The sequence below is a fragment of the Ceratotherium simum genome, chromosome 16, assembly GCF_057802395.1.
Source record: "Ceratotherium simum simum isolate JZ-2026a chromosome 16, ASM5780239v1, whole genome shotgun sequence".
Classification (NCBI taxonomy): Eukaryota; Metazoa; Chordata; class Mammalia; order Perissodactyla; family Rhinocerotidae; genus Ceratotherium; species Ceratotherium simum.
Genome location: NC_141915.1, coordinates 47,226,191 through 47,238,598, shown reverse-complemented (window position 1 = coordinate 47,238,598; position 12,408 = coordinate 47,226,191). Strand labels below are relative to the sequence as shown.

At 45.7% G+C, this 12,408-nt stretch overlaps 1 protein-coding gene across 1 annotated transcript in view; it reads left to right on the top strand.

Moving 5' to 3' along the window:
* The first annotated feature begins 2,944 nt into the window (after positions 1 to 2,944).
* The window catches only part of TEX2 (testis expressed 2), a 108,387-nt gene continuing 98,923 nt past the window's right edge, over positions 2,945 to 12,408 (top strand). The window contains exon 1 of the mRNA XM_087441424.1: positions 2,945 to 3,062. The gene's annotated coding sequence lies outside the window, so the exon portion shown is untranslated. The remainder of the gene's footprint in view (positions 3,063 to 12,408) is intronic.

The following is a 12,408-nucleotide window of genomic DNA, read 5'->3' as shown; positions in this document are numbered from 1 at the left end:
TTTTTGGTTTGGAGTTCCATGAGAAAATAGGGGTTATCTTGAAATGTCATAATTGGGAATAATTCAAGTATAGCAGAATCTATGTAGGCTTAAGCTGAAGCCTGGGTTGTGAGAGAGACTCGGGTAACGTGGGGGGAAGGGGGACAGATGCCAAAGTAATAACTTGAGCTTGAATTTCTCTGACTTCTCCCTCTACCTCTTCTGTAAGTACAGAAATTTAGTTCCCTTTGTGTATGCTGTACCTATAGAGCAGCTATTTGGGAGACAAAGTAAGGAATCTTGCCTGATATCTGAATTGGGCATCACAATCCCTGACCTTTGCCATAGGTTGCTATAATGAGTCACGGATGCCAAGCTCTAAAATCACTCTTTTCATTTGTAAATTCAAAGTATGTATGTATATGTGTATATATATGTATGTGTATAGCATGTATGTACATGTGTATAAGTACACATATATATGTATATATAAGTATGTATATATATGTGTATATGTATATATATATATATTCATATATATTCTTTATTTGATTAGGTTTCATTCTAGCCCAAGGAGGAAGAATTTATTATCCCATTTTATAGATGAGCAATCTGAAGCTCAAACAGATTTAATTATATAACTTGTTCAAGGTCAAACAGATGGTACGTTAGAGCAATGGAATTTAAACTCCAAAGCAGTGCTCCTATATCACACTGTCTTTTGGTGAAGATTAGTGATATTTGCTTCTTTTGCCTTTTTAAGTTATCCATCCTGTTCCTGGCAGCAAGCAAGGTCATTTTGGCAGGCACTGGAGCAAAGCAGTTAGGAGAAGCCTGGTCATTAGAGCCACAAATGCTGGCACTTTCTTTACTAGTCTTGTGATCTTGGACATCTCAACAATCCTCTTTGAGCTTCAGTTTCTGCATCCGTAAAATGGAGAAAATAACAATCATATCTGCCACACAGGGTTATTGTAAGGTTTCAATGAATTCATATGTGCAAAGACCTTGACATAGTATCTGGCACATAGTAACTTCTTAATAAGCAGGAAGTGTTAATATTATTTTGTTATTATATGTTCATTTATTTTTCAAAGCATCTAAATTCCTCACTTTTCAAAAAGAAGAGCTCCTTCTAAGTGTTCATGCTGGATCTTGTTGGCCCTAGTTTTAGGTCAGGTTGATAATGTATGAATTAATCTAATATTTAGGTAGGGCTTGACATGGACAAGGAAGGTGGTGGGCACTCTGAGATATACACTGCCAGCTTCCAAGGACTCTTCCAGTGGTGCAGGTCCACGTTTCTCCACTGTGCAGCCCCAGGTTGGGGGTTTTAAGATGAAGCCGAGAAGAGCTTTGGGCTGTTTCTCTATTGATGACTGCTCTTGTTGCATATTTCCAGATATCCACAACTGGAGCCTTCTCCTGTTGAGACAAGAGCTCCTTTTCCTTTGGGAAGGCCAAGGGGAGGCAAATAGTGATCCCAGGCAGTAATTTCTCCAACCCAGAGATTTAACCCTGATGAGTCTGATCAATCTGTGTGCGGAGCTGTTTCTGGCAAACACAGCACCCATCAGATATCACAGCAAAAAAAGGGTTGCTCTGTGGAGGCCATCTGCTCCTCATAGGAGGAGTCTGGGTGAAAGGGGGTGACCTTCAAGTTTAGGGCAGTGATTTCTGGGTCAGATGAATGTCTGGGACATGGGGATGGGGAGAGGAATGTGGTGTGGGTGGGCAGGGCTTGATGGCATTGGAATGAAGCTCCAGAAGGGCAAGGCACCCTCCTGGGGTTATAATTGGGCCTAGTGATAGCAATGAGGAAGGGTGTGCTTGCCATTAAGATGTTTAAGGTTTTGGAGCCGGCCCTGGCTTAGCGGTTGGGTGCGCGCGCTCCGCTGCTGGCGGCCCAGGGTTCGGATCCGAGTGCGCACCGAGGCACCGCTTCTCCGGCCATGCTGAGGCCGCATCCCATGTACAGCAACTAGAAGGATGTGAAACTATGATGTACAACTATCTACTGGGGCTTTGGGGGTAAAAAAATAAATAAATAAAATTAAAAAAAAAAAGTTTAAGGTTTCTCTCACCAGTCAGAGAACAAGACTGGCTTGTTGTTTCATCTCAGTCCAATACCCTTCAAATTCAGTTCTTAGTAGGACCCACTCAGGAAACTGTTCTGAGTTTCTCAGTAGGCGACCTCCAGCACAACCAGCAAGTCTTCCAACCATATTACTGATTTTGAGGATAAAAAAGAGTTTAGCTTTATTTTTGGCAGTTGAATTTGAATTTCATTACAACGATGGACTCGCAATATGCACCTGAGTGTGGCTCTTGTGCCACCTACATCAGAATCACCTCGGGGGAGGGGTGTTGAAAAATGCATATTCTCCCCAGTCTCATTCCAAACGTAGGGAATTAGAGGCTCTGGGATGGGACCTAGGAATCTGCATGTTAAAATCCTCCAGGGTGAGGCTGAGAATGTGCCTTTTTAAGCCAATTTCTGGGATAGTACGGGGATAGATGTGTCTGACGACCCTCTAAAACCCAAATTCGAGTGAATTTGCTCAGCGGGAGACCCCGAATTCTCGGAGCCTCAGTTTCTCCCTCTGACAGGGGCAGGTTCTGTCTCCACTTGTTAGGCTGCAGGAAGAGGATATTTATAAATGGAAAGAGCTGGGGAAAGCTCTGCAGCCGGGTTGGGACAGAAGAGAAGCTCTCCCCCCTCCCACCCGGAACTCTTCCAGGTAACCCTGCCGCTGCCAGTCTCCCCAGCTCCGTGGGCGCCGGCCCCTTTAACAGACCTGACCAATCGCCCGCACATTTCCGCGGCCGCGCCTCGGCGGGCGTGTAGGGAATGGATTGGCCGGGCCTGGCGCGCGGCCTGCCCCACCCCGTCGTCCTCTGGTTGGCGGCGGCGGCCGCGGGCGCGGGGCTGGTCCGCCGACGGGGCGGGGCAGCCGGTGCCCGGGGGCGGGCGGCGGGACGGCGGCCGGAGCCCCAGGCCAAGCCGGAGTTGGAGCCGGACCCGCGGCGGCCGCGGAGCACGGGCGCCGGCGCAGTACGATGAGGCAGCCAGCGGATCCGGGGTGAGTGCGCCCGGCGCCGGGTGGGGCGGTGGAGGAGCGCCCGCGGAGAAGGCCCGGGCCGGGGGGCCCGACCCCGCTGGTCCAGGGGCGCGCCGAGGCTGGCGGCCGTTGGCGCGGCGGGGCGCGGGGTCCGGTCCCCAGGCCCCCGCCCCGCTGTCACCGCCCGGGTGTTGACGAGGACGCCCACTCGCGACGTCCCCGGGCGAGCCCTTCCTTCGTTTGGGGCGGTGTGGGTCGTTTTGGGCTTGACCTCGGCCCGAGGTGCTCGCCGGCCCGTCCCCTCAGCCTGCCGTCCGCGGGCTCGGGGCTCGGGATTCGGCCCCTGCCAGGGAGGACGGTCCACACGCAAACTAAGGGAAAACAGCTCGTGATTTTATGAATGGGGCCCCGGGTTCCTGCCGCCCCGCTCGCCCACGTCGCGAAATGCTCGGAAGTCGAGAACCGCAGTTACTTGTGCGAGGATCTGTCAGGGGCTGTCTGCGCCTCGGGTTCTTTTTCTCCAACTCCTGGAAATCGCGGTGGCCGTGGGGTGGTTTGCGTGCCTTAGACAGGAGGCGGCGGCGTGCCGAAACCCGGGGATCGGAAGGTCTTCAAGTGACATTGGGCTGAGGCCTACCGCCAGGTGCCCTGTCGGGAGCGCGGGTGTGACAGTGGAGTGTGTGGCTGCTGGTGAGCACAAGAATGAGACGGGGGGACCAGGAGAAGGAATGAACGGCCGACTTAAGTTGCACCACGCACGCTGCCCAGAACGCGCGGCAGACGCGGGGGTTGATGCAGGGGAATTTTCCCCTTTTGAAAATGATTTTTGGAAAACTTAGCCCCCCAGTGATGGTTACTTAAACCATCAGTTGTTATGATTACAGGGCATCAAATGTAAGGGCAAAGTCTGTTTCCACCCTCGTTCTTTCTCCCAACCTATGAAGTACTTTGTCACTGCGTTTTACAGACACTGCACAGGGAGGACATACTTTTTTAGAGTTGCAGGAAAAGCCTGGGCCTCTTGAAGGCAGGGGTGGGGCCATATTCACGTTTCAAGTCCCAGGTCTTGACATTATGGCTGTTTTGCGCAAGAATTGAAAGGAACACACTTTACATGTTCTGATGATTTTCATCAAAAGCTTTAAAAGAGTCCTTTCAGGAGCCAGATATAAGCTGGAAGGGAAACAGTGAGCGACTTTTATAGGGAAACCAATAGGGAAAAGCGGAGGGGCAAATGGTCCTTGAACTCTGGATATGGAGTGTTTGAGGAATCTAGGTTTTTGGGTTCAGAGCCGGATGACACAGTGAAGCTCATCTCATAGGAGGTATTGGAAGAGCAAAACTGCCATTTCTGTTAGCTCTTACCCAACCCTTAAACTATTTCAATATTTTTTCACATTCTTCCAAAAACTTGTAGTTGGTTTAAACTTATGGAAAACAAATAAGCCTCCTGAGGTGATGGGGATAGAGTTAGATTTTTGCCTGGTAGTTCTTTATTTCACGTGGGCCTCTCAGGGAGTGTCAGTGAAGGCTTGAGTGTGGGTGTGGAGGGCTCTGGGTGAACTCAACTTGCCTGTACATCTATCTGCAGGAAAAAGTGCTGTGCCTGAGAGGAGGGAGATTAACAGACTGATTCAGGTCAGAAGATAGTGGTTGAGACAACTGACCAGTAAGCCAAGGGCTGGGACAGATGAGAAGGAAGGGAAAGTGCAGGAGTTTGGTTGGGTTGAGTGTGCAGGGCCTTGTTGGAGGTTTGAAGAGACAGTAGAAGGTTATCGTATGAGAGGATTGAAGATAGCATACACCAAGTGTATTGTTTGTTTATTAGAGATTACGTTTTTAGAATGCTTCTGGAAAAGAAGCAGGAAAGATTAGGCTTTTAGGTAGAATAAATGTGTTGGATGTTTTGGAGTTTTGGTCAAAAAGAAATTGCATGTAGTCCAAAAATACTCATTCAATGAATTGTTGTTGAGAGTCGGCTATGTTCCAGAAACTGCATACCATTATGGGTACGATGGAGGAAAAAAAACAGGTTGAAAGTTTCAATGCCTTATGATTTGCCTGCAAGTCAAAAGCTCTCACCTTCTGAGGATTTTCTGAAGCTCTTGAGGAAGAAAAGGGGAGAAATGCACAGAATATTATTTAATGTAAGAACAAAGCAGAGCAACCAGGAAATTATTCCCCCATAGATCACTTTTGGTATCAAACTGAATCTTCAAAGACTGGTTTTCTGTGTCAGGTTTGGTATAAAACTATCTTCATCTTCATAACTGTTGGTCAGTATCTTGTGATGGTGTTAAGTTCCTATTCTTTCTTTTTTTCCCTTTGGAATTTCATTAAACAAACACTGTCCCTGTCCTCCAGGTGCTTCCAGTTCATTTTCTTTGCCTGAGTATCCCGCAGGGTCTACTCTCTTCTGTCTGATCCTTATTCTTTCCTGAGGGTCCCCCTTGGGAATTGTTGAGGTCACAGAGAATGTTTATTTTTTGATTCTGACCCAGAGCATAAGGCAGGTAGTATAGAAAAGCGAGTTGAATTCCAACTCTGCCACGTACTACTTTCTCCCTTTATCTTTATATATATATCCTCCCAAGTCCGCCAGCAGCGCTTTGAGGGAGATAGGTGGTGGTAGCCTCATTTTAAAGAAGAGGAAACTCAGGCTCAGATAATTCAGTAACTTGCTTAGGGTGATAAGCTGGTTAGATGACAGAGCAAGAATTTCAATCTAGGACTTTCGGATTCCAAAGTATGCTTTTTCCATTGTACCATGTTGCTTTTCCCAAAAGAGGAAAGGCAATTTATCAGAGATAGTCTAGCACAGTGCCTTCTTTGGACACGTGAAAGGTCAGGTTCAGAGATGTTCAGAGAATTGCTACCATTAACGTGCTCATGGTGGAGCAAGAGTTAGCATTCCATGTCCTGCCTCTCTGCCTGGTGCATTTTTGGGTAATTCATGTGGCTGTTGGGAAATTTGAGTTTACTGCTGTGAAAAGGTGACCAGACTTACCAGGTCTGTGGCCTTGGCAAATTATTTTTTCTCTCTCTATACCTCACTTTCTTTATCTGTAAAATGGGACAAAATTCACATTTCAACAACGCTGACAGTACAGTTTGTCTCATCTTAACATTTCTAGAAAAGAAAAGTATCTTATCATCTCTGGGGTTGTACAGTTGTAGTTGGCAGTGACTTCCTTTTTTTGTACATAAAATAATGGGGTGTCTTCCAGTCGATGGGGTCTTAGATTAGATGAACTATGGTAGTACATTCTTTATAGGTAGTTGCGAGGATTACGTGAAGTCACTCATGTGCCTAGCACATAGTGAGCACCCAATAACAGTTGATGCTGTCAAATGACAGAACGTATGGTTAACTGGTAGGTGGCTCTAGGGTAAAGCTGGGGAGCATCTCGTAAGATTTGCCGCTTGGAGCCCACGCAGTAATCCGTGATCTGTGGGCAGGAGCAACATTTTGCAATTTGCCTAGAGCTCTGTCCTTTGGCTGACTTTTGTCCCCGCGAGAAGCATTAACTTCAGGAGCTAACGAGCCATGGACAGACGGCTCGCTTTGTCCTGCCTTTTCATTAAGGTCTTTGTCAACTTTAAATCCCAAGTTAAAAATAAATATCGTTATAAGAAGATTGGAAACCTACGCTAATGTGAATACTCTTACATGTGAATTTTAAAGCACCTCAAGGTTATGTACAAGATTCTGTGTTGCCCCTTTCAAAACTCCTTATAATGCTTGCATTGTGTGAAATATCTCTCAGACACCATTAATCAGAGGGATGCTAGGAGATCATGAAAGTACAGAAGCCCTTGACTGGCACTGGGTAAGGTAGAGAGCACTGGAGTTGGTGTCAAGAGGCCTGCTTCCAGTCCTGGGAGTTTCACCTGTTATCTTGTTTATCCTGGGAGTTTATCCTATTATTATGTGTGTTCTTGGGCACATCATTTCACCACTTTGGGCCTCGAGGGTCTCTTTTCCAAAATGAGGACCTGATTTCTTAGTCTCTTCCCCCTACTCCCTCCAACACAGTGTCATAGATTATGTGAGTTGATGAATCTAAGGATCTGAGAAATTAAGTGTTTGAAAGGAGATGATTTCATTCAGGACTCCTGAAGTCTCAGTTGGATGTTTGTGATAGTGCTTTGTAAAGCAGAAAACAATAGGCAGGTGATAACAATATGAGTAACTATCCTTTATGGAGAATTGCTGTGTGCCAGGCACTGTTCCTACTTTTAAACCTCACGTCACCATATGAGTAGTAGATACTATTATCAATCTTATTGTAAGATAAAGGAACTGAAGTTCGGAAAAGTTAAGTGACTTGTCCAGGATCACACAGCAAGGACAAGGGTTTATTGGGACTAGAATTCAGGCTTATGTTGTTCCCCAGTACGAGTTCTATGGTTGTTCCAGGTGGATCCTTTCTCGTCTTGGAATCCTCTCAAGCCCTGGAATTTTTCCCAGTTTAAAAAGTAAGATTCCCTCTGCTTTGAGATCACACCTAAAGAATAACACCTGTGGGAGTTACAGAAGACTTAATTTAAGTCCTTGAAAGGAAAGGTTTTTCTTTGGTGAACGGAAGCCATAGGCCAGGTCACTGTGAGCATAAGTGGGATGTTGAGAGAAGAATCGAACCTTTCTGTGTGGAAGCTGGTGGGATGGGAAACGTGGGTGGGCTTTGAAACAACCAGGTAACTTTGTCTGTTGGGTTTGCCTGGATATTGGTTCTAAGGGCTTTCCACTAATGAGATTATTGGAACAAGTTGAGTGCCTCCCCAGCTTATCCTAACAGTTGAGAACAGCACAGGGCAAGAGGAGCTCTCTTCAATCATAAGCTTATTTAGGATTTGAGATTTAAACCCACTGCTTGGATTGCTCCTGCAGATCACCTTTCAGAATCACAATATGCATTTTATTAAGTTTCATTTCTCTTTTGTTACTTAAAGATTTAAGAGCAAATAAGCTGGCCTGTTCTCTTATTCAATTTTAAGTCCTTTCTTAGATCTAATGCTGTCTTGTAAGCAGTGTTCCTAAAGATGGTTACATTTATCATTTAGGGCTTGAAATAGAGAATTTAAAAAACTTTCCAATGAAAGGACTGGCTGAACATTGATTATCAGTCATTCAACAAGTGTTTGACAAGCATCTACTGAGCCATCTATTGTGCTTGGCATTGGAAATCCAGTGGGGAGCAAACAGATGTAGTCCCTGCTGGTACATAGCACATTATCTAGTCTAGACAATACACAAGTCAATAGACATATGCATCATATATATTAAATTGTGGTAAGTGTGAAATCTTCCTCTGAAGGAAAAGAACAGAGCACTGAGAAAGAATAAAGGGAAGGAGCCAGCAACTGGGAATGTTGGAAAGAGCATGTCAGGAAAGGGAGCAGCATGTAGAAAGTGTGGCTGCGGTGAGGGGGGGTGAAGATGGGAAAGGCAGACATGTCACAGAGAGATTGGCGCAGTTTAGAGGTGAAAAGCCAGGGCTCAGGAACCACACACTGATTGAGGGGCCTTGGTAATTTCTTAACTGCTCAATGCCTTAGTTTCCCACCTCTGAGTGGCTGTGAGGATTGAATGCGCTAATGTCTGGAAAGTCCTGAGAGCAGTGCTTGGCATGTACAGGAAGGGCTGTGGGTAAGGGTTTGCTGACTCTCAGGCAGTGGGGAACTTGACCTGGAGTGGATGAGCTTCTGTTCTTGGTCAGCATTTTGCACCATTCCATGTGTGAAGTAACCATAGGGCTGAAGGTAAGACTGAGATGGCTAATATGTGTGTCTGCTGGAGGCATCCTAAGGTAGTTTGGTGTTGGATGGTCTGTAGTGTGCTAACCATTGAGCACCTGTACCTGGGGAGCACTTGCCTTGGAGCCTTGGCCCTACCTGTAGGAGCCTCTGCTGTGGGTGCAGTGCTCAACTTGAAGCAAGGGTGGACTGGAAGCAGTTGTTCCTCTGCTCTTTCCTGCAGATGTCTGCTTTAGTGTTTGGATGTGGGAGGTAGATTTTTAGCCTTTTTTTCTGATAAAGTGGCCAGTGGCCTTATTATCAGGTGATCAAACATGACCACTCAGAGCTGCTATGTGCAGTACCCACCTGAACCCCATCTCCGATGAGCTTTGGTGTGGTGCTTTCTCCTACAGAGAAACAACCACACCTTGGGATCCTGCAGGAGGAGAACTTCATATAACTAGTCACTGGCTTTGGTTCTTTGGCCTGGCTTGGGATGTTGAGTAAGATACTATGAACCTAGCCACATTAAAGTTTATAATTATCCTACAGAGTATTTGTTAGAACTGATTGAATTTGTGTATAATTGCATTAGTTCCTTTAAAAAAAAAACCACTTTTATTGTGGAAACATTTTTTACAAAAGTAAAGAATAATATAATGAATCCCATGTATCTATCACTCATTAATTATCAACATTTTGCCAACCTTGTTCCAAGATAGTTTCACATTTGAAGCAGTGTTGGTGGATTTTCTGCCGCAGTATAAATGTATCTTTGCAATATAAAATCAAATGATAGATAACAGTCCTAGAGAAAAAAATTCCCGCATGCTGCAAATTACAGGACTGGTGTTAGTAGTTGAAATTCAGAATCTGAAATGAACATTTCTTGCAAGCCCCTTATAGACTTGCTTATGAAAAGTAGGCATAAAAAATTAGAATATTTCCAGGGGCCAGCCCCATGGCGTAGTGGTTAAGTGCGTGCGATCTGCTGCTGGTGGCCCGGGTTCGGATCCCGGGCGTGCACCGATGCACCGCTTGTCAGGCCATGTTGTGGTGGCGTCCCGTATAAAGTGGGAGAAGATGGGCACAGATGTTAGCCGAGGGCCGGTCTTCCTCAGCAAAAAGAGGAGGATTGGCATGGATGTTAGCTCAGGGCTGATCTTCCTCACACACACAAAAAAAAAATTAGAATATTTTCAAGATGACCAGTTAGTCTATGTCTTTACTAAATTTTGAGTGTATTGGGCACTGTGTAGGGTATATATAAAAAAAGTAAGACAGTCTTCTGTCCACAACTTGTAAAATCATAGTCCCTTTCTTCGCCACAAGGAATCACAAGGTTATTTTCAAATATTCCTAGCAAATGAAATTTACACAAAGCCCAAACTATGAAACTGACTAAACAGTATTTTAGTGGTATATACTAATTTAAGTTCAAATTATAGCATTTACTTGTAAAATCAAAGAGGACACAGTTAATATGTTGAAAGTCTCTTTATGTTAGACTTTTGTGTATTTTTTTTTCCCCCAAAGCCCCAGTAGATAGTTGTATGTCATAGGTGCACATCTTTCTAGTTGCTGTACGTGGGACACGGCCACAGCATGGCCGGAGAAGGGTGCGTCGGCGCGCGCCTGGGATCTGAACCCGGGCTGCCAGCAGCGGAGCGCGCGCACCTAACCGCCAAGCCACCGGGCCAGCCCCTGTGTATGTTTTTTTAAAGGGGAAATTTAAATCAACTATGCAAAGAACCCAGTAGCAGCACCTCTGTGGAACTCTGTCAGACAGAACTTTCTGTAACGTGGAAATGTGCCATATCTGAGCTGCCAGTATGGTAGACAATAGCTGCATGTGGCTGTCAGACACTTGAAACGTGGCTAGTGCAACTGAGAAACTGAAGTTTTAATAGTATTTAAATTTAATTAATTTTTATTTAAATAGCCCTATGTGACCACATCGGACGGTGTAGCTTTTTTTCTGGGGAAGATCAGCCCTGAGTTAACATCCCTGCCAATCCTCCTCTTTTTGCTGAGGAAGACCCATCTTCCTCCACTTTATGTGGGACTCCTCCGCAGCATGGTCTGATAAGCGGTGGGTCAGTCCGCGCCCGGAATCCGAACCAAGGCCGCCAGCAGCGGAGCGCATGCACTTAACCGCTACGCCACGGGGCGGGCCCCAGCTCCAAGATTTATAAAACCATCATTCTCCATCATAGGATAGAATCCAGCACAAACTAATTTCGGCAACAAACGAAAGAGCGCAATTCAAATGTAGTTCCTGAACTCAGTGCATTTTAGAGAAAGAAAATTTGATTGTGTAGAAGGAAGAACCGGGTCTTGGGGTTCATGGTCTTCCTATAAGGTTTTAGTGGTTCAAAGACCTGGAGAGGTTAGATTTGATGCCGAGATGTCTCCTGGGACGGAGGATCTTATGAGATGAGGAATGAATCTCCCAGTGGAAAGTGCTTCTACTGGTTGTTGCGTTGCGGATTGTCTCTAAGAGGTAGAGAGGAGTCTGTGAAGTGGCTTGTATGAAGGTTTCAGGAGGTAGGATGACCCCAGCCTTGGCAGTTGTGTTTGCTGCCAGGAGGATATAGAGGCTCAGAAGAGATGTGCCGAGGGCCTGGCCTGTCTTGGTCACCTCTTTGCCCCCAGCACATAGTAGATGCTTGATAAATATGTTTCAAAAATGGATGACAGTTTTCAGGAATAGACTTGAGCAAATCAGGAGAATGGCTTTAAATTTATCTAGAAATTGTGAAAAACAGGCGCCAAGGGAATTGTAATACCAGTGACCTGCAGAGTATGCACAGCAGGTGTTTTCTGCCAGAGGAAATTGACATTTCTCTTCACTGCAAATGCATGCTGGCCTTCTTCTAGTCCTTTACCAAGTGCTGTTGATTTTTATTTTCAAGCCTCTCTTGAATGGTGTCTTTCTCTTCAACCTCAGTGCCACCACTCTAGTCCAAACAACCATCTTTTTGCTCGGAAGACAGCGGCAGTGGCCTCACTGCTCTCCCCACAGCTGCTTCTACTCTTTTCTGATCTATTCACCCCACTGCAGTCAAAGTAGTTTTAAAAATTCCTCATATGATCACGTCACGTCCTTGCTCAAAATCCTATGAGGGCTTCTTGTTGCTCCTGGGATAAGATCCATTTCTGAACCTGTTCTGAAAAGTGCTGTGTGCTCTGGCCCCTCCTGCCTTCTGCTTCAGCCTGGGCCCATGCTTCTCTCCTTCTGGTTTATTCCAGACATCTTTCTTTTCCCAGCTGGAAGGGAGCTAGGCCTTTCAGGAACTGAACCACCTGCTCCTTCTTCAGGAAACAGCTCTGCCCCCTCACCTTTTTTCTCTTGTCTTTTATAGCACTTCTCACCCTTTCTTTTGACATAGTCTTTAGTAGACGTCTGCTTTTCCCCTTCCTCCAGGAGGGCAGAGACCTTGTCGATTTTGCTCACCATTATATACCCAGTACCCAGCACAGTATCTGACCCGTTGCACAAGCTTCTCAAATGTTTGTTGAGTGATAAATGAATGCAAGCACATTGAAAACAAGGGGGAAGCTTGAGGAATGCTTTTTAAGGCTTGGGTTTATTGGAGGGATTGAATAGTTTTTAGAGTAGAATAAC